Source organism: Ambystoma mexicanum, chromosome 9 (genome assembly GCF_040938575.1).
Source record: "Ambystoma mexicanum isolate Mex_15411 chromosome 9, UKY_AmexF1_1, whole genome shotgun sequence".
In the NCBI taxonomy this organism is placed as follows: Eukaryota; Metazoa; Chordata; class Amphibia; order Caudata; family Ambystomatidae; genus Ambystoma; species Ambystoma mexicanum.
The window spans coordinates 1,313,878,589-1,313,903,081 of record NC_090931.1 but is presented as its reverse complement, the minus strand read 5'-3'; the positions used below and the strand labels follow the sequence as shown (position 1 = coordinate 1,313,903,081).

The window sequence follows — 24,493 nt, the reverse complement described above, 5'->3', positions numbered from 1 at the left end:
CTGTGAATGTCATGTGGCTTTCTCGTCTTAACTATTGATTTTCTCTATGATGCATTTGTGTCTGGTTTGTTTGGAAATTATATTATCTTTGTAGTCCATTTATTTATTTCTGTATTTTGTATAGGCCAGTATGTCACATGGTGGCCACTTCACAGGGCTAGTGCAGATGACGAAATGTTCCCGAGTACATCTTGGGCACCCCCATGTAGTGGCAGGACCTTCCAGCGATCCAGTGTTCACTAACATGTAGATGGTGTATTTTCTGTGTTGTGATCCCTTTCCTCCAGTTTAGAGGGATAGTCTTGTGTTAGGTCAGGCTGCTGATGCGTTGCTGTGGCTTGATCCATCAAGTTATCTATAGAATGCGTCTGTAAATAAGGCAGTTGCCTCTACTTAGACTAGGCATGTCAGCCCAAGTGTCTATAAAAGTTGAGCGCCTGGAGTTTTGAATTCATCTGTTTCATCCAACAAATTTGGCTTTGCAGATTGATCTGGCTGAAATCAATCTAAAGGTCAGAGTGCCTCATTACAAGTTTGGCGGTGAATTAAAAAAAGTAGTGGTAATTCTGTTGCTGGTACCTTTCTTTTGCCTGTAATGGAATTACTGCCATTTGTAGCACACTGCCGAATTCTGTGTTTAACCTTAAAGTGTAGGATTTCCCTCCAGCATTATGCTGGATGTAAATCCTCGATTTTAAAGCCAAATATGGTTGGAATTACAGCCCAAAATTCCCATGGAGTTCTATGGACTACATAAATGGGGGTTAACACTGCTTTTCCAACACTCGTAATCCTGTGGTAAATCCACAAGACTGAGTGGCTGTAATAGTAATTGATTCGGGGAAAATTCCATGCATTTACCGCCAAACTTGTAATGAGGCCCGCAGGCAGGGACATTATGAGGGTTAACATTCATGTAGATTCCAACCATTTGACGTATTTATCGTGTACATAATGCAAAGGATTTTCAATGTGATACTCTTCGCTATCGTTAAGCCACTGAATAGATTTCAATATGGGGGTTAGATGTCATGTTACCTTCCGTTTTAGGCAGCACCTCCTTGCTTGATTCTGAATGCTCTATAATTTCTGAGTTTCTTTGTTAGTTGCTTCCACATAGAAACTGTTATAGTAGTCTAGGCGGAATAAGATTAATGCTTGGGTAGTTTTGACTCGAAAGTTAGTTTGGAGGAGTTGGTGTTCTTGAGCATGTTCTTAATCTGCAGGTTTAATGAAAGTTGTCTCCAAAATTGCTTCCAGGTTTTCCACTCTATGCCTTGTGAATGACTATCACCGCACTTTCACATCACTGACAAACGTCTTCTTTCTACTATGCATTGCTCTGTTTTTGTTTCTAGAATACTTTCACAGAATTAAATGTACTCTCTCCTTTATGAACACTGCATGTCAAGTGCTTAAAATGACCTTCCTTTCTTTAGCCCCTACTCCGGTGCTCGACCCAGGGACTGTGTCTTCTTGCAGTAAAAGCTTAATTGCCTCACCTGGTTCATGCTTATTCCAGTTACGTAATGCACTGACAGAATATTTCCTCATTTTGAGGCACAAACAAAATTGCCTGAGCATTATGGCTCCACCAGGGAGAGGACTCATTCGCACCCACACTCCCCCTTGCCTGCTGTCCTCAAGCACAAATAATATTGGTTAAAAAAGACTCTTCATTGGGGTTCATTATCGTGGTCCTAACCAGAAATCAATATTCGCCTACAGGGAAAACAATTAAGCGGAATGTGTTCTCCATATTGTTCCTGCCAGCCCCATGGCTCCAGTGATCCATTACATGGGGACAAAGGGGACACAATTTGGGTAGAGCAAGGGAAGTGTTTGTTAGTGGGTCTGATTTCGACCCGAAAATCCCCTGGACCAGGGATTTCTTTTTTCGTTATATGAGGAAAGCAGTAGTGTTGGTCTGGAGATGATGTGCCCGAAAGGAAGTTTATGCTACATTTCAGCGAGAAAGCTACATATATTTAGCTAATTATTTTTATGGCTTGCATAGAGAGCCTCTTCATTTGCTCATTGTCTTTGCTTCCCAAAAGTGATGAACCCTCCTGACAACCTGGAATCCTTTTTTCAAAATAAAAAAAATACTCGGACAGCCCATCACCCACCTTTTGTACCCTTTGAGAGACTAGTTCAGGGGTGGCGTTAACTGTATGATTTCTGGGGCACCTGGTGGATGAAGGTATTTACTGCCCAATATCTGGGTAATTACTAGCTGATGCCTTGATTACTGCCCTGTCTAATGGGATAATTACTAATACATGAAAAACTGTTCCTGCTAGGGTACCGATTCACTTTTGACTACAACTGGTCACAATCACAGTGAATGTGCTCACTGCAACGCTTGGTCCTCCCCTGACTTGAAAGTGCTTCGCCTACTCAAACGGGAAGAGGAGACCAAGTGGGATAATAACCCCACAGAAGCAAACAAAACTTGTTTTACAAGGCTGCTAATCATTATAAGAAGGTGATTATTCTCAAAAAAATGGACACATAAAACTTAAGAATTACTGTGGCAAACTCCAGTACCAGGGAGCTTTTCTCTATACTGCGTGAGCTTGAGTCGCCTCCACCTACAAACTGCATTCGGGACAGCCCCTGGCGCGCCTCCATGCAAAATGCCCTCCTATGTAAAATTTTAACACTCCAAAAAAGATAATCTTGAAAAGAGACGCCTTGAACATTATCACAACTACCACCCCCTTCCCTGGCCATTTCCCCCAGCCGACAAGATCTATCGCTATTTGAGTTCAAACCTGTCACTTAAAATGAAGTCCTCCTAATCATCAAAGTACTTAAAACTTCTTGTTGTCAAGTCGACATCTGCCCAGCGACAGTTATCAAAGACTTTGCCGATTCACTAGAACCTTTCATCGCCACCCTTATCAATGCCGCCTCCTCATCTTGCACTGTACCTGCCAGCCTTAAAGACTGCTGAGTCCTCCCCTCATCAAGAAACCTTCCTTAGATCCTGCCTTCCCTACCAACTACTGCCCTATTATTATGGTCCCCTTCTTTCTCAAAATCGTGGACCGCGTGGTATACTTACAAATCCAACTTCACCTGGAAAAGTACATTTTACTAAGCCTGCATCAATCTGGATTTCGCCCAGGCCATGGCACGGAGTCTGCCCTCCTTGATCTTAAGAACCAATTGGATGAGATTAAAGGTTTGGGCAAAGATTTCCGGCTCTGCTACTCTTGTTGGATCTATCAACGGCCATCGATTTAGTGGGTGGACCACCAAATTCTCTGTTCTCGCCTTAAAACCGCAGCACATTTCTCTTCAGAGGCTATCCTATGGATCTCTGCTTTCCTCTCAGAGAGATCTATCAGAGTCTTCTCTCCAACTGCTGCTGCCCCTTCTGCACTCATCTCTTGCGCAGTCCCGCAAGGTTCATTCATGCATTTCCCCAACCCTCTATAACCTCTTTACTAAACCCCATTTTGAACTGTTCAATGACAAAGGAATATCTTACACCAACTACTCGGACGACACGCACACCTTGAACCTGCATTCAGTCTACCATACCACCCAGACCTGCATGGCCTCCCACCTCCTCTGCCTCAATGATGAGAAAGCGGAAATTCTCTTGATGGGCTCCAAAACAACACAAAGCAAGTTGGACCCTTCCTAGAAATCTTTCAATATCGAGGGCAACACTATCATAACCTCTACAAGTGTCAAAGGCCTCTGGGTTTATTTGGAATCCACCATATCGCTCTCGAGGCAGATGAATGCGATCGCCTCCTTGGCGGCTCACACATCTAAACGTATAAATGATTGCCGACAGTTGCCTCTCCATCGCCAGAGCACTGATTGGCACTAGGTTGGATTATTGTAACGCCCTCTTTGCTGATACCTCTTAACGTAACATCAAGAAAATGCAGATTATCCAAAACAATGCCCTCAGGGTGGTCCTCAACATCCCGAAACGTGATCACATCTCAGGCGAAAGGAAACAAAGCACACTGGCTACTGATCAGAGAGCGTATCCTGTTCAAACTGCTTCCATTACGCACAAGTGCCTCTCTAACTCTTCCCCAAAATACGTGTCTGTGAAATTCACTAAAGCTCACCTAGGCCTCCTATCTCCATCCACTCACCATTCCTCGCTTCAGACAAAAGAGTTGTGGTTGTAGCTTCCCGATGATCACGGCTAAAAGTTGGAACGACTTACTGCTCTCACTGAGATATGCACCTTCCTGCTGAGACTTCCGAAGACCACTCAATACACTACTTTTCTCTGAGAACAAACTCTCAGCTTAATTTTGTCTCCCGCTACCCTCTGTCTTGCACCTTTGTTGTTTTTCTGTGTGTAACATTGATGCCCTTGGGCTTAGTGCGCTTAACCAAAAGCAAAACAAAAAATACATCTGTATCCATGTATAGTATGAGTAAAATAATCTACATCTCAAATAGCATTAATCTCATCTCATATTTGCATTTATTTCAAATCAAGGGTATCTATAAGAAGAGAAACACTTAACAAAACTTAATAAATAGAACTACTATGGTAGTATGGAAAACCATAATACTGTATAGAAAATGTATTGTGCCTGACCCGGTGAGAGGGATCGCTATTATAAAGGGGACCCTACTCGGGGGTTCTGACCAAACACTAAATGAATGCAGGTTTATTTACAAACAGATTTTAAACGACTTAAACATTTCCGAAGAGTCATTGGTGGCAAACCCCAACTGTGTGAAGAACACACTATGGTCTAAGGACTGGATCGAATCTTAGGATCAAAGGCAGTCTTTTAGACTGTTCAAATAATTGACCCCTGAGACTTGGAGATACAACTGCTTGCCACAGTATTTAGTGACATTTCCTTACAGAAAATACTGTACGCTATACATGAGATTTAGACTAAATCTCTACCCCACTAAAGAGATCCTTAACACACACAGTAGAGAAAGAAATCTAGATCTGTCGTGTAGGTTGTGTAAAGTGGAAATCGAGAACTTAAAGCACCTGGTTTTGTTCGGTACATCATTGACCGGCCTTAGAACAAAGTTTCTGGCCAAATGTATTCACAACAGGAGCTTCAGATGTGCGGAGCAATGATGGACTGCATTAACCCAGGCAGAAAGTTTACTAATATTAGCAATGGTTGCATTTTTATGAGATATTCTCACTCTTGGAGGGGTCTATATATCACATGAATTGTTTGTATGTGGAGTATTAATGAAGCTATGTAAACAGATGAACTGTTGCAAAGCAGGGCAGTGCTTTTATCGAAATGGAAATTAACTCTAATTGTTGCCTCTGCCCATCTTTTTTTTTTTTCTTTTTCGTACATTACTCTCCTTAACCTCAACTTTGTTTCTTTTTCTTTAGTGCTTTTGTTCGTTTGGATTGTTTTTATTTATTGTGAAGAATTAATTTTGTATGTATAATGATTGGTAAAAGGTTTAAATTGTTAACCACATGCCAAATAAAAAAAATAAAAATACATAAATAGAAAAAGGTGAAAAAATTCATAAATCCTATCAAACGTGTTTTGACCAAAACAAGGTTGCATTTTCTCAGTGTGTGTTCCATACAAACAGAAAACACATTAAATTGACAAACTTATAAAACACTAATCCTTGAAACTAAAGTCCATAATTTTCCATGTCAAAACAAATCCTTAGGGTTACACCACGTAAATGCGAATTTTTAAGTCCATAATTTTCCATTTCCGAATTGATGACAAATGACTGACTCTGTTTCAGTACAAGCTTAATAGTTTTGATTTCGTATGTTTCGGCGTGACCTATTTAATTGCCTTCCTCTGGACTCCTAATAAATTAAGATGGACTTTGCATATATTGAACCAAATAAGACAATATCAATAACAGTATTTTATACTCAAAAAGACATTTTGAAAAATTCAGATGATTGCCAAGTAATATGAAGGCTCACCAGAGATTTAGCACAAGTGTTGGGTTTCTTAATAAGGGTTTTCACTAAATGATGGCTGTCACCTCACATACATTCTCATTTTATTGTTTTCAGGGATACGTACATATAACATAGTTTTGTGTACCCATAACTTCTCAGTTGGAAATCAGTGGGAACTCTTAAGTCAGGCTAGGTAGCAGATAGTGAGGAAACTTGAATACAGGGCTCATTAATATGAATTTGACTGTCTGTAAAACAGAAAGATGATGTAGCCCAATGCAATTTCTCATTCCTAATTAGTGTTGTTATAATTATTAAAGTTTGCTAAATACAGGCCTGATCTATAGTTATGATTTAGGCAGATTTTTTTGAGTGTATCTTTCTGCAGCGCACGCCGGCACCATCTTGAATAATGGGTTAATTGCTACACATTACCAAATGAGGGTTGATTTTTCTCACAATGTTCCTGTTGTGGTTCCTCGTGATTGTTTCCCACTGTGCACGGGCGCTTGTTATTACCATAAAAACGCTAAGGCTTCTGGAGTTTTTTGCCAGAGGTCAGTGGAATATCAGAAACTTAAGTTGTGTTCTAACCGGTAGGATGACATTAGGAGTTACGGTATAGCATGCAGAACTACAATCAGTAAACAGTTTATGTCTGAAAATCAACAAATATATACTGCTAACGAAAACGAATGTCATGCCTTAACATATTCCTACCATTCACCTGGTCAAATCAGCAACCCACTTAAATGGGTTCACGTAGACCATGATCTAAGAAAAGGCCCTCTCCAGGCATTTACAGCGCGACATGTGTTCTGTTGTACAAGTTGCATCTTTGCAGCTTATTGCTAGTGAGAGCCCAACACTCGTGAAATCCAGTACTTGCTTGTATTCGTTAAGTAAGGAATCGCTGAAGGAGTTTAGGTTGTCCTATTCATAACTCTTTCGAAGCTGCAAGTACATGTTCATAAAATTAAGTCTGTTTGCTTCTCCTGTGCATAAATATCAATACACAAAACTGCGGAAATGTGTATTTAAATGCAATTCCTATTTTAATCCTGTTTCAGAAATAGCAGTAACTGATGATAAACCATATGTTGATGTCGCACGTTTTATGCTACTTTTTATTACACAAAATGCTGTCATGATTTTGGCTTACCAAAGACATACATTTGGTTGGGTGTCTTTAAGTAAAAACTGGTATTAATGTTATAATGTAAACGTGCAAAAATATAAAAAAAAGAATGTGGAGGGGAAAAAACAAAAGCCCTAGGTAGCCACACTAGTAAATCGATCTTATAACCTTGTACTACTAACCTAAATCTGTTTTGTCTTACTGCTGGCTGAGGTTAATTCACCTGGCATTACCCATCCAGGGTTCTAGTGATTTAGTGCATCTTTTAGCCGCCTCCGAGCTCTGTAGCCATAGTCTTAGCATTGTACCTTGCATAATAGTCGTTGAACTCTTCTACTTTTTACCAGCACTGATAGCATTGCTCACTAATCCTCCCAGTAACGTCATCAGCAAACATGCTAAATTGAGGAGTTTCACCCCCATGCCCTTTGCCCTGCATCTTTTGTTTCGTCCTAATCTTAATTCCTTATTTCATAGAGCCAGTATAAGGAGCTGGGGCGGATAACCCTGGCTGATTCCATTATACCGTAATTATACCTTCCTCTTAGGAATAGGTGCAAGATAATGGGCCAGCATCTTGTCAACAAATCTCTCCCTACATTCGAACACCTCCCTCCCTTTATCTTCGACCACCAGTAACTCTTTCTTCATATAAGCAATGCTCACCCACTCAGAGGCTCAATGATGTAGGTTATGTGGCTCCTTTTGCTTGTTTACCTTTTTATACCAAGTGAGGTATTCTCCAAATGTTATCAAACATTTGTCACCCCTTTTTGAATCCTGAAGTGTTAATGTTTACTGTCAGGCAAGGATATCGTCTAGTTTATTCCCAGTATGTTTCTGAATAATTTCATGTCTATATTCAAATGAGCAATGGCCTTATTCAACCCACGCGTTGCATGGTCTTTTGTAGATCATGGAGATTTCGAGCTGGGAGCCAATAACGAGGCAGTCCTTATAAAGCAATCCCTTAGGCTATTCAACTTGGTGATTTGTTATGTTCTGTTATGGACACTTCCAACTCTTACATTGGTTGAAAGTTCGGTTGGGGGGGGGCGATTATGCTATTTAAATAGGTATCTTGTGCACCTAGGTTTTAATGTGCATTGTAATGAAGTGGTAGAATTTATTATATACCATTTGCTTTTTTTATTTAGTAAACTCATGATATGGTAAGCGGTGGTGCTTGCTGTTTTGAATATGAATTCGATGTGAGAATGAGTGGCCTTCCTCTTCAGGATCTTGGCCCTAGTTACCTCCTGGTAGAAGTGCTATAGTTGTTAATTTGAGACCACCGAAAAAGCCCCAGAACTGCATGAAAGGGTATTAGGAAAAAGCAATAAAACCATGTGATGGGATTCAGTGGAAGTGTTGCTTTCTTGATTGCGCAATGGATGTTTCACACATAATGTGGGTGAAACGGCCAGTACACAAACAAAGAGGAAGGTGGTTGGGGTGGAGACGGGGAAAAGGGTAAGGGTGAGTTTGAAAGGTGGGAAAACAGCCATGTTAGTGGAGCGGATGGATGGATGGATGGATGGATGTCAGTCATGGATTACAGGGGCATCCCCCAGATAAGGGAAGTGGGAAACAAGGGGAGGGGGCTTATATATAAGTGTGCGAGGAGGAGGTGAAGGAGGAAGTAGTCCAGTGAACGGGAAGTAGGAGAGATCCATTTCAGAACTCCCATTGTGCTTTGTTCCTTGCACTGCTTGAGTTCCAAATACATTGCAACCTGTGCACATACAATCCAATGGAATGTCTGATTCCTTGTATTCGGATGTAGAGTTCTCACTTTACAGTAAATGTACACGGGACACCAAAACAGGAGCCCGATTGATGCTTGACCATCCTCAAATATGAACACTGCTGCACTGGTGAAGCAGCAAGACTGAACCCATCCAAAGTACATAACAATATTGAAGATCTAATTCTAGGAAATCGCAGCACCAGCTGTTGAGAGCAAGATTAATTCTCGTCATTTTGTGTACACAAATGTGCACCCAGATTTCAAGATAATCACTGCCACAGCATATCCATGACGTGGCAGTGTCTTGTGCGGTGATGTTATTCATAACCTAATGCTGGCTTGATGTGTATCCTTCTGGGGTTGCGTTTCTAAATGGGGATAATGTTTGACATTGTGTTAGTACAGGGTCTGCTTTATGCAGTTTTCACAGTGACTGTAGGATACATAATTCTAGTAGCCACACCCTTGTTATGTCATAGTAGCATGTGTGAGGATTGTGATTTATACAGACTCCTACATATGTTTCCAGTAGATCCATCATCGAAGCTGTTATCTTCCAATTTTCCGTTTTCAGTTCTGAAGATTTTCAGACCCGATTGTTGTATAAAGGTTAAATGCTTTATGTTTTGCTGGTTGCTATGGTGTCTCTGTTGCAGCTATGTTTATGCCAAGCATGCCACCTGTAATTCCAGAATGGATCCCTGCCTATTGTACCATTCTGGAATGATGTTACTTCAATGTGTTTACACTTGAGTTTAGTCAGTTGTACCCTGGATGCTGCTTGTGTTGGGGGTCTTATGGTATGCTACTGAAGATAAGACAAATAAACTGTCTACTACATACCTCTGGCTCTGGTGGCTTCTTTACACAGATCATTTGAAGTTACTTGATTCTATTCAGTGAGTTTTTTGCCGTCTCAACTGTGGCCAACACAGCCATCCCCAATACTCTGGGAAATCACCATTTGCAAAGAGGTACTCTTTTATAGAAAGCAGTGTGTTACTGTTGCTTTTGCTCATGTAGTGCCTTAGGAATCTCTTATCACGGATCTTGTTTGATCTTTTCATTGAATCTGTTAAATCGCACCTCACATATAATCCAGTATTGTACATTCACAAGGTGATGCATTTACATTAAACAGGGTGGTGCATTCGCTGTTAGCCATTTAAATGTGTAATATTTCTTAATGGATCACTAAATATTTCTTGGAATTGGAAGGGAATAAGCTAGACGTTTGCCTGTTAGGTGCTGAAGATCCTGTCACATGCACCCTATTGTTGAAACCATTTCCTCCATTGTCTGGTGCTTAATTTTCCCAAATGGTATGTTTTAAAGTGTCATTTGTGATGACTGAAAAATGGTGTTACCACTCCGATTGGCACGTTATGTTCTCATCTAATTGACTTCTTTGGAATGTATCATACAGCTCCGTTAGCAACTACAGCCCTCTGTCTGCTGAGCCAATCAGAATGCTCAGAATGTGGTCTATAACTTGTATTCTAGTTTACATCACAAGCATTTTGAGTTTGTTTGCTTTGTACCTTGTTCTAACACCCTTCTCTGTGCTTTACGCTCCCTTCATGCTGGAACACTGAGTCCTATGGGTTGTCTGCGTCAATTTTCATCTAGTAACCTCAAAGGTAGACTTGTGCACCACAGCCATCAAGTGTCATTTGCTTGGGGGCCACCTTGGCATGGGATTGTTTTGTGTCTTTATCGCATTATACAACTCAGGAGGGTTAATTGTCTTTATCGCATTATACAACTCAGGAGGATTAATTATCACTTGAGATGATCGCGTTTTCAAACCTATTTAACTTGCCTTTGTCGTGTGCAATAATTTGGGGGCGGTCATTATCCTGCAATAATTACCCCTCCCTCAGGCTGTAACTTTTATTTATCAATCGGGAATTTCTGTCGAGCCTATGATACAAGTGCCCCAATGCTCGATCTGGTTGCCAGTCTGCTCCTCCCTGCATCTGGTACTGCCGTCATTGGTCTGGTGCCTTAACTGACACTTTGCCTTACCTAGCATGGACCAGTGCATCTGTTCCTCTGCTGCCTGCACTGTCTTGCCTCCGTCACTAGCCTTGTGTCTCTCACCCCTCCTTCATGAAGCTGACCTCTGTTTTACACTGTGCTGCTTGCTTTAGAGTCTGCTATAGAGGTTGAAGGAGGACATCTTCGACTTGCTCCGCATTTTTTAGTGGTGGATATCTTTTAGTGATGTTTTGGTTTGTTGACATACTGTTCAAAATGTTTGGATGCTAAACTCCATGTCTGCTCATTGCGGTTAACGTGTTAAGATGATGCCTCAGATGCCTACATGACTCACAGTCATTTATCGATGTGCCTGGCTCTTCGTATTCTGCATTTTTGGGCAATTCTGGCTATTAACTGTGCAATAAATTACTTAATGGCTCAGTTGGACTGTGAACACTGGCATCATGCATTTAACAACCAGAATACCTGGAAATGTGGACTGTACAGCAATTTATAGTGATCAGTGGTTCTAAATTATGGTGGAAAATGGTGCTGTTTAAATTGTATGTTTAGAGATTCCAAGATGGGCGCCGTGATCTGATCCCTAAGAAAGCTGCAAAAAGACTGGAGTTCCCTCCTTCTGGGTGCTATTGCTGTGTGACCCCTTGGGTGAAGGTCCACCACCCTTATAACAAGCAGCTGAGTACACTGCAAAGCTAAGGAGGTGTGCACAGCGGGTGGAGAACGTCCTGTGGGCGCCATTGTGAGGGACGAGATGTCCGGCGCCCGGCATTATATGGTGCAGTAATGAGATCCTCCCCTACTCGGGCACAACACCGGAGAACACCAGTTTGCTAACCAGCAGTATCCGTTTTAATGCGCAGGACCTCGCAAGAGCGAAGGTGCTGCAATCGGCATCCAGCGGGGCCCGCGCCCTGGCGGTGGGCAGACCCAGGTCTTCAGTACGGTGGCATCCCAGGCATCTCATATTTTACGGGCCGGCAAATGGACGCACTCCCCGGGCGTAGGATTGCCCAAGGCACCAGTACTGAACAAGTAAGGAGGGGAACAAGCTCCCTCCTGGGAGTTGTTGGGGCCCAGGACGGCATGGATACGCGTTCCCTGCCTATGATTCCCTGAAAGGGATACAGAGTGCAGTCTATTGTGAAGCGGTATATGCGCTACCTCGGTTTACTCCCTGTTTCTTCCTGGCGTCTTGCAGTCAAATAAGCACAGAGTAATCAGCGTGTCTCCTACAACAATTATTCCTCATTTGGCAACCCCTAGAGTGGTGACATTGCTATATCCCCCCTCGGGTGACTGGAATCGCAGTGAGACCAGGGAAGGCAACAATCTCGGGATCGGTGAAGAGGACAGTTTTGGATCCATACACAGATGATGGTCAGTGCAAACTATCAAAGCATGCTGTACTGTACTAGTTATTGTGAGCGTAGGTTCTGAAGAGTTTGGGCAGTGAAATAAGGGACCAGAACATTGGCTTTGGGATCCATACTTGACCACAGCCTCAGAGAAGCTGCTACCGCCAACAGTCTATTGCAAGGTCTGATTGCTCCTGCATCCTTAGAACATCTGCACCACCGCGACCGCCCTCTATCACAAACTTTCAATTGTGCGAACCACAGACATAACATGCAGGGACTTAAAAACCAGGAGCAGGGAAGGACTTTCCCCACACAACAGTTGTTTAGCTGACAGTGTGTCCCAACTGCCTCCAGAGGTTTGGGGAGTTAATCGGACCCTGCCTTGATAGAAGAAACATCTTAAAGGCTCTCAAGGGAGAAGCAGTTGGGGGCAGGATACTACCTTGAAGCACCCTGCCAATGTTCACTGAATAAACCCAAGGACTTGTAAGGAAGGGGTCCTCATGGCCAAGATGTTGAAAAAACAGGACGGAACCCTCCAGAAATGATGGCGTAAAGAAGGGGAACTATCCACAGAAGATGTTCAGACCTGGAACTATCAGCCAGGGCTGGAGGGGTCCCCAGTGCAATCGAAAGGGCAGGTAGTCATGAGTGAAGTGTTTCAATAGTCCTTCAAAGCATTTAGTGACCAAATGACTGAAACATTACAAACGCAGCTGAGCCTAATACAAATGGAACTAGCCTAATCCTTGCAGGAAGTCAAGCGGGGATATTGCCGAATTAGGAGACACAGTTGATTCAACTGAAAATGCCATCCAAGAATTAAGTGAGGATACGCGCAAGATTGAAGCACTGGTAAAACCAATTGGCAACCGCCACACATAATCTTGAGCACCAAACCGAAGACCTTGAGACTTGCTCAAGGAGGGCGAATATTAGGGCCAAGGGATAACCTGAAAGCGTGAACGATCGTGACCTCAGAGACAATGCAATAAGTGCTCATAGACCTGCTGGACCTAGAGACAGGGGGAGGATTCCCGTGGACTGGATACATCGGGTGCGGTCAATAAGAGCAGAACCAGGCGCTAGATTGAGAGAAGTGGTAATGGTGCTACGAAGATACAATCAAAAGGAGACGATCCTACAATCGGCAAGGAAAGCGACCCCTATAAAAATCAATGGCACTGATGATCAAGACCTGGCCAAAACTACGCTGGTGAAGAGGAGACAAATGGACCCGATGGCTATGGCGATGTCCCAAGCCCAGATTCACTGTGGATGGACCTTTACATTTGGGATGGTCTTCACGTGGAAGGGCCACCAACATCGTATCAACACACTAGAGGAAGGGGTCAGGATCCTGAACATTGAGGAAGAGGGTGGTGAGCCTCTTGGGGGATTCCCCATGAGCACCCCCCCTGTGAACGACTGCATGAGAAGCCCTGGGAATGGAGGAGAGTACGAGAATCTAAGGCAAAGAGAAATCCTCCATGTGGTCCTGAAGGTCAACGGTTAAGTCTCCAATCCAAACGAAAGACTAAGTATAAAGATGGGGCCCATGGAGCTTGTCACCAAAGGGGGTGACCCAGGGAGGTGATAGGCATCTATCTTGAGGGGGACTCCAAGATAATGGGGGATCGACCGGGTCGTGGGAGGGATGGTCCCGGTGCTTGGAATCGGGGGAGGGCATGGGAAGTGCTAGACCTGCACTGTTGTTCTCCGGGTGTTAAACGAAACTCGGCCCCCATGGCTGAAAACATGGGAGGAGGAAGGTGACCCGAATTCAGCCGTAGAGTTGGGAGAAGCAGGGGGGGAATACGGGTGGGAGGGGGGCTCAAGAGGGAGGGGAACGCTACAACTTAGACGCACACAGGGCAAAAATGGGGATGGGTAGCAAACGGGGGATTCACTTGCTTTCACTGAATGTCAGGGGGTTGAATATACCTACCAAAAGGCGGAAGGTAGAGGGTCTCTAGCAAAAGGCAAAACCTGAAATAGTGACTCTCCAGGAGACCTACATCCATTTGAAAGATGAGCACAAATTGGAGATAAGCGGTTATCCTCATGTGCTGCAGGCGAATGATGGGGGTAAGAAACAAGGGGTTCTCATAGCAGTCAGGGAGCTAGCTGATTTGAGAATAACAGGGACGATGGCAGATGGAGAAGGTAGATTCCTTTTTGCCAAAATTCAATGGGGAGGCAAATTGTTTACAATCGCCACGGAGTACGCCCCTAACATGGAACAAGACAGGTTTTTACAGGTGGCATTGGAGAAGCTGGAGAAATATGTTGCCTGGCACAAATCGCAAGGGGGGGGGCTAAAGGGTATACGTTTTATTCCCATGTGTACAGAACGTTCTCAAGGATTGATTACAACTGGGTCTCCGCCAAGTTGCTGGGTCAGCTATGGAATATGGAACTGGGGCCCATAACTTTGTCGGATCACGCTCACCTGCTGCTGGAATGAATTCCAATGTGAGAGGATGGGGGGGTCAAGGATGTGGCATTGGCAATTCCCTCGACACTTGGTGCGGGACACGGTTATTTGTAACAAATTGCTGCACACCATTCGAGATTTTTTTTAAAGAAACCCCGCACTGCAGGAACAGCTAATATGGGATGCTTTTAAAGCAACTATAGGGGGGCAAAAAATACTATAGCAAAAAAAGCCTTGCGAGACAAGCAGGAAAAGGCTTTACAGAAAGATTTGGAGCAACGCTTAATGGGGTGATGGCTAGAATGGAAACAGATAAAGGGGTATCACTCAGGAAGGAATATAGGCACTGCAAAGGTAAAATTTAAATTCTACAGGCGGAAAGATTGCTACTATTTTGAGGCAGCAATACTATGTACACGCGAATAAGGCCGATCGACTCTTGGCACGGCAAGTAAGGAAAAAAGAGGCAGCTATAGTGATCCTCCTCATTCAAACATTTAGGGGAACTGTCACCTCTGTATCGGAGGAGACATTTCAGGCTTTTACGGAGTACTACTCAGCTTTGTACTCCTCAGAATCCCCAAACAAGAAATATCAAGAGGCCTACCTGAAATCATGCCCATTGCAAAGACTAGATAAGTGAAAGGGAGAGCCTGGAGGGAGAGATCACAGAGGATGAGGTTCGGGCTGCAATCCGATCCCTACCGCTGAACAAGGCCCACGGCCCGGATGGTTTCCCGGCAATGTTTCATAGGGCATTTCAAGATACTCTGGCCCGACTATCATGCTGATTCATGGAATTATTTGCGCCGAAAAACGGGGATTTGTGCGCTATTCTGCCTGCAAATCCCTGTTTAAGAAATGGAGATTTGCGGGCAGAATGGCGCACAAATCCCTGTTTTTCAGCGCAAATAATTCCATGAATCAGCCCCTATATCAATCCTCTTTAACTCCTTTTCCATTTCGGGGCATATCACCCGGGCCATGGAAGAGGCGAAAGTGGTTCTATTCCCCAAACCTAATGAGGACAAAACCCAGTGTAGCTCGTATCGCTCTATTGCACGAATACGTTTACATGCAAAAATCTTCACTGAAATACTAGCGTCCAGGTTGGACAAAATAATCCTGACGTTGATTCACCCAGATCAAGCCGTCTTAATCAGGGGGAGACAAACATTAGATAACACGAGGCGAATATGTCATCTGATAGAAAAAGTAAGACCGGCGTCTCCGCGGGGGTACTCACCCTGGACACAGAGAAGCCCTTCGATCGCATAGAATGGTGATTCTTGTTCCTCACTGTGGAGGCTATGGGGTTCGATCCTGGTTTTTTCCGCTTGGTCAAAGCCAGCTATGGGTCACCAGTGCTAAAGCTTGCCTTAAATGGGCACATCTCCCAGACAATACAGGTGTCCAGGGATACTGATGTAGCTATAAAGAGTCAGGACACAGCTGAGATGTAAACCAAGTTATTATTGGAGAAAGACAAACCGCAGTTTACAGTAATACAGAATGACAAGGGACAGGTGTCTAGCTCTCCCGGTGTTCGGTCAGAGCTCATCTTATATAGCCTGGCAAGTTTCCTTGACGTTTGTAGACATTTGGTATTACTATGAAGCATACATTTGTGAAGAAACCTGGCAGCTATATGCACGGTACATTGTGTCACGGGATCAGTACGCAACTTTGGCGTAAACACTGGAATACTTCTTATAAGGTGGTATTTGTACACAGCTAGGGAAAGGTACGGGCAGCTGGTGTCTCGTGGGTCTAGAGGGCAGCATTAGGTCGTGGCCTGCTGAGCCAAGGCGGGGTGTGGGCATGCCAAGAGACCAGGGTGTAGCCAGAAGCCCCAGGCTAAGCCACTGTGAAGGATTTGGGGCCTTGCAGGGGAGGGCAATTGCTAGGAGGTATATTATCGGGACAATCCTGCCACATCAGTACCAAACTGGGTTGCCCGCTATCCCCGGTGTTATATACAGTATATCTAGAACCTTTGTTAGCTAAGATCAGACAAGAGACGGGGATAAAAGGGGTAACATTGTGGAAGGGGGACATAAGGTGATGACCTTTGTGAATGACCTACTGGTGATGCTGACAGACTTGAATTCCTCACTCCCGACGTTATCGACACATTTGGGGGAATTCGGCAAAGTGGCGGGTCTGAAGATCAACAATCAAAAATCCGATCAAATGATTCTACAGGGGGGAAGGGCACCAACTTCGGATTCATTAGATTCCGGCCAGTTCGTGCGATCAGATGGAGGCCTCCGATACTTGGGTTATTGATTACTAAGTCCCTAGACGATGTGTATCAAGAAAACTATCCTCCTCTGCTAGATTCGATAAAGACATGGCTGGAGGAGTATGGCCCTCTTAATATTGCATGGATGGGCTGGATCCATGTTATCAAAATGATAGTCCTGCCCAGAGTATTGTACTACTTTCAAGCCCTCCCGCTAACGATCCCTCAGTCATTTTTGAGGGCCCTAAATAAACTGGTGGGAAATTTAATCTGGCAAGGAAAGAAGCCACGGGTGCCATCGAAAGTCCTGACGGCTCCATCAGGGTGCGGGGGCATGGGCGTACCGAACTTCCAAACATATTTCCAAGCAGCCCAGTTAAGGGGTATACGAGAGTGGTTTAGTGGGAACCCTGACAAGATTTGGCGACGGATGGACCGAGCGGTGGTAGGCAGAGCCCTCGATGAAGTCGTGTGGTACCCAAAAGCAGGTAGACACCCCCACTATGTATAGAAGCCGGATAACGACTCTCGTGGGTGACACATGGGATGTCGTGGTCAAGAGGGCTGGCATTACAAGCTTCCCCTCCCCGTTTACTCGCTTGCTGCGCAATCCCCATTTTCCCCTGTGGTTGGAGAAAGGTGCGTTCAATAGTTGGAAAGAAGCAGGCTGTCGTCGAGGGAGGGATATGATGGAAGGACAGGAGGTCATGTTGTTCCACCAATGCAAACAATCCATCGGGTTGCGGGAGGAGGACAGGCTTTGGTATGCACAGTTGAGACGTTGGGTACTAGCTCCAGGCATGAAACAATCTAGAACTAGGGAACTCGCACCACTAGAAAAATATTAACTTACAAACTCAGGAGATCGCCAGATGATAAGTAAGCTGTATAAACTGTTCTTCCTCTCAGCGATCCAGACACAATGGACCTACATGAAACAATGGGCAAACTTATTACCCCTTCGAATCCCTGAGGAGCAATGGTGGGAAGAGGATCCCAAAGTTAATGAGGGGGGTTACAGATCCAGAAAATGTGGATGAGGATTTTAGTGCAGTGGCATTTAACACTGGATAAATTTGCATAAATTCTATCCTTCGACATCCTGGGCCTGTTGGCAAGGCTGTAAGGAGGTTATCACTTGGGTGCATATTTGGTGGGTTCCATGTGTTAAAATCTCAGCAAAAATTGCCGTTTACACAAAAAAAGCACCTAAAAGGCTGTAGTTTTGTCACTGCAGTCCATGTAATGTATGCAGGGGACACCCCGGCAACCCCTGTACCCACTAAACCATTTAAAGGGGGCGGGGGACACCCCGGCAACCCCTGCTCCTCTTAAATGGTACAATGGGGTACATCTTTACCGGATCAAACCACAGCATTTTTTCCGTGATTTTTTTGTGCAGACAACTTTTGCGAGGATTTTATTGCTGCATACCCTTTGGTGGACATGCCCGACCTGAAACCGTTCTGGGACTCTGTTAATGGTGCAATGAAATCTATCTTTGGCTCCCAAATCCGAAGAGAGCTTCGGGAATCTGTTAGGTCTGGGTGACGTGTTAGATATAGAACCTCAGAGGATGGCATACATGATTTTGAGTGTCGCCGCTCTCTCCTTGATAGCTCAAAAATGGAAACAAGCTGTGATCCACACAAAACAAGAATGGATAGAAAAAATGTGGCACTTCATGCACTTCATTAGAATGGGTAGCATACACTATTCAGGGGGATTACGCCATATTTAAGGAAGATTGGGACATGGTTCTGAACTTTCTTCATAAGGACTATGGGGTACAATGGTGCCCTCAAAGAATCGGCCTGTTAGATATATTGTAGACTTTGGCCCTTGTGTGTAGTTTACTTTGAGACATTGGATGATACGCTTTGCAGCAATCCGGGGGAGGGCAGGGGTGGTGGGCAGATGGGGGTTGCGGTGGGGAGGGGTGCGGAGGGGTGGAGATAGTTACTGTTCAAAAATGTTTAAATGCCAATAAAAATACATTTAAAAAAAAAATTGTATGTTTAATTACAGTTTGGCGACTTCTTCCATGTGGTCCTTCTGTATAAATAATTTACATAGATCTTTTATGAACTCAAAAGAAAATTTCAATTGCATATGTATGTTCCTTTGTTGGAGGGACACAGACAATCTAAACCCTGATGGCATAGATGGTTTCTGATGGTCCTGTAAAAATGTTGCCCACATACTACTTTGCACTGACGTCTGATTGATGTATGAACACCATTGAACATAGAGAATTTGCAAAAATGTGCTTCTACTGTACTATATAGTTTATAATGTGACTTTTTTAGCTGGAATGTTTGGACAACACAGTAGTTGAACAGTAGCAGCTTGTTGGTGATGAACTTCAAACTCAGGGAAAGGACATTAAAAGACAAGCAAGCAGAGACAAAGCAAGGCATTAATAATAGTTCCTAACTGGGCTGAACTTAATACTATAGTAGCATCTTATGACAGATACATAGTCGCAATAGGAATGTGACTCCAAAATCCAATGTGAAAAAAACAGCTCCAACAGAGATTAAATGTACTTTGTCAAAAAAGCAAGTTTATTGCATGGTGTCGGCCAGAAGGGATTTGTCCACCCCATGAACCTGAAAGCTAACAGTTTCTTCCAGTGCTCAACAAAGTTGCAGCTTTTATACACATTTGAACTATTTACATAATCACACATATTCTGTTACAAAGTCATCCCTCAAAATCCCATTGCCTAAGCCTGTACAAGGAAATCTAATCCCCCACGTTTTCAAACCCCATTGGACACATTCACAAAACACAATGCCCTTCCCCAAATGCTTTCTTTCCATAATCCGTAATGGCATTCTAAACATAATCTCCTTATTATCTGAAAACAATTCAATGTATGACTTGTCCAATTTGGTAGGAAACCTTTAACCCAGTAAGTGATGTGCAAGGCTTTTACAAGAACACTTCAAACAAGAGGACGGAGAGAAACAACCAACCATGTTTTTGATCAAGCAATAAACATTGTATTGACCCAGACACGCTGGCGTCCCATCACCTTACCTTATTTGCGGCTTCCATTTCAGATAATACAGCCTCCAGCACACATCCTGCTCATCTCCCTTAGAGACCAAACGAAACCCATAAACACCGGCAAACTCTGCCCTTCAGCAACCCTTCCATGTATTTTATAAACTAACCACAATTCGACTCACCGTTTGGCCGGATTTAACAATACGAATCTGTGCTCCCAGGAAGATTTGTTCCCCAGATTCACAAACCCATCTAGTCCTAAACCTATGACCCAATGGCACTTCATTTAATCTTTGCCTCAAATAATTTGATGCTATCGCCAGCTGCCCAAATGTGGTTTGCTCCATTCCTCCTTCCTTGATCTGGTCATTCAACCCTTCAGGCCTTGCAAAGTTCATCTCGGCAAACCAACCTTTCTGCGGCCTACACAAAACCCAGCTATGGGGGTGTGGTGGGGGTGTTTAGCTGGGAGTGATATGGGAGGGTGGGGGGATTCCGTTGGTACTGATAAATCAATAAGCAACCAAAAACAGTTAAAAGAAATAAACTACTGCGTATTTGGAAAGAGTGAGCTTTAAAAAAAAAAAAGCACTGTTTGAACATTCAACTTTCCTTTTTTTTCTTTGCTATAATTATTGGCAAGCAGCTAAATATTACCTTCAAAGGACCAGTGCTACAACCAAGATACCCAACTTAATGTATCATTCTTTTTATGCTTATAAGGAAAGGGCACCTTCCCACCGCATTCCTTTCCACTACTAAATGTTAACCTCTTTTCTCCTCAAAGCCTTAGGCACTTATCTGATCGCCAGCCCACCCTCTAAGCCTGATCCCCACACTTATGGCAGGAGACACCTGTACCATTCCATGTGCAGTGTAGATTTTGACCTTTCACTTCAGTGCAGGTCAACACTCAGGAAAGACATTTCTGTTTACTGTCCTCCATAATATCTCAGTTTATATTTTATGGGTGTATGCAGTGCATGAGTATGTATTTGTATTTATTTTTATTTATAATGCGCACCAAACCCAGGGGTAGCCAGGCGCAAAGGCAGCAAGAGGGTTGCAAAACTTAGTTACATACAGTAGGGTGAGGTCCAGCTGCGGTTACAGTGCCGGACGTATCACACCAAATAGGAAGGGTAGGACATAAACATTGTAGGCTGTACTATATACATATTTACATTCAATGAGGTAAAGAGCCACATGGTAGTGGCGCATCTGGGCATCGGAAGTCATTATGAGTCGAGAGATTTGAGCCAGTGGACAGTCCTGGCTCTGAACTGGTGGTAGGGTAGGTCCTCCCTGCAGGTAGGAGGAAGGGAGTTCCAGAATTGGGCTGCTTTTACTGGGAAGCTATTACCTCCAGACATTGTACATTTGAACCTGGGCACCAGAAGAAGGTTGGAATTGGCCGTTCTCGAGGGGCGAGAGAGGGTGGGTCTAGTAAATCTGGCGATGAGGTATTGAGGGGCTGCTTGGTGGAGGCATTTATGAATCAGGGATACTGATTTAAGGAATATCTTGTCCTTGGTGGATAGCCAGTTGACGGATCTTCTGGAAACTGAGATATGGGCTTTCTTCGGGATACTGAGGGCCGCTCTAAGGGCATTATTTTGGAGGATTTGGATTTTATTTGAGATATATTTGTTACAACCTACATATTGAGCGTTACAGTAGTCCAACTTTGACAGGATCAGCGCCCTGGCCAGGGTGGTACAGTTGGTGGGGGAGAGAAAGGGTTTGGCTGCCCTAATGAGTTTGCAAGTGTAGGAGGTGGCGGAGGCCATTGCATTCACTTGTTTGTTGAAGGTGAGGGTGGAGTCTAGATAGAAGCCGAGGGTTTTAACCTCCTTAGCTACTTTGATCTTGTTGTCGTCAATTATGAACGATGAGTATTTGTGGCCCAGTTTGTTGAGGTAGTGTGTAGATCCTAGAATAAGGAGTTCCGTCTTGTCATCATTCAGGCATAGACCCGTGTGAGGCCATCCATGCCTGGATGATGAGGTACACTTTATTAACGAAGGCCAAATCCTTGTCGTAATCCCCTGACAACGCGATGAGGATCTGGGTATCATCGGCGTAATTAGTGTAGGTGATACCCAGATCGTCTAGATCATCGAAAAGGGGCTTCGTGAAAATGTTATAAAGTGCAGGTGAGACGCAAGATCCTTGAGGCACGCCGCAAGTGATAGGTGTAGGGTCGGCTGCTGCTGACAATGAGAAGACTCTCATCGTGCGGTTATTGAGGAAGGATTGGATCCAGTTGGTTGCTTCTTGAGAGAAGTGGGCAGCTTTTTGTAGGTGGTTGCACAAGATCTCATGGTCGACCAGATCGAAGGCCGCAGAGAGATCGAGGAGTAACAATAGTGCTGTCTTGCCCTGGTCTCTCAGCTCGTCTATCTGTGCCTTGAGATCTATAAGTGCAGTTTTGGTTCCATGCTGTGGCCTGAAACCCGATTGTCGGATGCCTAGGAGATGGAAGTGCTCAAGGTAATGTTGGATCTGGTGGTATGCTAATTTGTCGATGATTTTAAGAAGGAACGGTACTGTGGTGATGGGGCGGTAGTTAGTTAGAGTGGATGGGTCTAAGTTTGTTTTTTTAAGCAGAGGGAGGACCCAGGACTGTTTTAAGTTATTAGGTACGGTGCCTGATGTGAAAGACCCATTTATTAGTTTGGTAAAAAATGGTGCGAGATCATGGGCTGCATCCTTAATCAGTTGAGCGGGGCATAGGTCTCCGTGGCAATTTGAAGGTTTGAGGGTGAGAATAGTATTTTCTACCTCTTTGGTGGATACTTTATGGAAGTTAAAGGTGGGGTTGTGCGCTGGGGGGATGATTGAGTCGGGTGAGCCTTTTTATGGGAGGCGGTACTCGGCTTAGTAGAGGAGAGCAGAGTTTCTTTTTTAATGCTTATTTTAGTCTTAAGGGAGGAGATTTTGTTCGCTAGGGCATTTTGTATGCCGTGCACCAGTTTTTATCTTTGATACATGAGTCGGGCACTTGGATCGGGGATTCAACCTCTTTAAGTATTGTGAAAAGCTCTCTAGTGTTAGATTTAGCTTGTGAGATTCGCGTACTATAAGACGTTTGTTTGGCCAATATAATTTCTTTTTTATATTGGGAAGCTAGACTGCTCAAGTTTTTTTTATTATTTTCTGAGGGGTAAGCTCGCCAGATTTTTTCACAGCGTCGCTTTTCCTGCCTGAGGGCTTTAAGATGAGGCGAAAACCAGGAGTTGATGTGTTTCCGGGGCTTGCTCTTTTTTAGCTTTAAAGGCGCTATGGCATCAAGGGATGAGAGCATGATTTTATTATAGATGTCCACCATCGTGAATGGATCTGTATGAGCCGGGATGGCATTCAAGGTTGGTGTGATTAGCGGGATCAGGTTTTCGGGGGTGATGTTTTTTTTATTTCGGGATTGGACAGCTGGAGCTATGCTGTTAGCTTGAGCTGAGGTTGCCTCTAGGGTGAACGAGATCAAGTAATGGTCTGTCCAAGGCTGCGGGAGTATGGCAGAGACTAGGACTGGGCAGTTGTGCACAGCTAGCCAGTCCAGAGTTCTCCCTTTGATATGGGTGGGCTCAGTGATCTTCTGGGTGAAGCCCAGTTCCTCTAGGGTGTTATTGATTGTACTGGCATTGGCGTCTGCGGGGTCGCTAAATCCTAGGTTAAAGTCTCCTAGTAAGATGCGTTGTGAGGAATTTTTAAGATTGTTTGATAAGATGTCTGTGAGGTCTTCTTCAAATGACCCTAAGGGGCCCGGCGGTCGGTAGATAAGGTGAATGGAGATGGATTGGGTATTAGATAGTGTTAACTTGGCGGTTAGAGATTCACAGGAAGTAACATTAGTGTGCGAATGGCTGGACTTTGGAGATGGGCGGACCTCTACTTTGGCCCTTAGAGAACTTTATCCGGATAAAGTACCAATTCTGCACTAGATTTCTGTATGCGTGAATGAGTTTGGCATTGCACAACTGTTTTATTTTATATGTGTATATATCTATATATTCTTTTATCCCAATCAACTTGTCTGTCCTTGAATTAAGGCGAATGAGCGAATTGAGCATGCGTTTCATCAGATGTCAGGGTTATACTGTTATGATTAATAGCATATGCTAGGCTACATTTAATATCTTAGTTGCAGAGCTAAGCAAACATGGTATACTGCAAGTCCGCCCTGTGCCCATTACTGTTTTGCTGATTACTGGTTTAAAAATTCTGATGTAAATGGGATCCATTTTTAGGCTCCATCACCTTTTTCTTACAAAGTAAAACTCTGCTTGAGGTTTCGTCAGTTGGCTGATCTTAAAGAGAGAACACTACACTAGCTTTCAATCACTGCTACTTGCCCTTCTAATTTACGCAGATGGACAATTTGGCTAACCATGGTAATGACCGGCTGATGCTTTAGGGGAATTAAGCAAATGATGCATGAGTGACAGCGATCTACTTATTCTGAATGATGCAGAATGGAAGCTCTTCTGGCGAAGAGACTTGATGGACATGCCGTTATGTCTGCATAGTTTTCAGACATTTTATCTTTCTGTACTATGGCATTTGCTTTTCTGACCTGAAATGAACCTTTGGATCAGGTTGACAAGTAACAGGGTAAAAATGAGCCTTCTT

At 43.8% G+C, this 24,493-nt stretch overlaps 1 protein-coding gene across 1 annotated transcript in view; it reads left to right on the top strand.

Annotated features, from left to right (window-relative positions):
• Positions 1 to 24,493, top strand: part of SLC49A4 (solute carrier family 49 member 4) — a 599,595-nt gene that overhangs the window by 507,933 nt on the left and 67,169 nt on the right. The window lies entirely within an intron of this gene.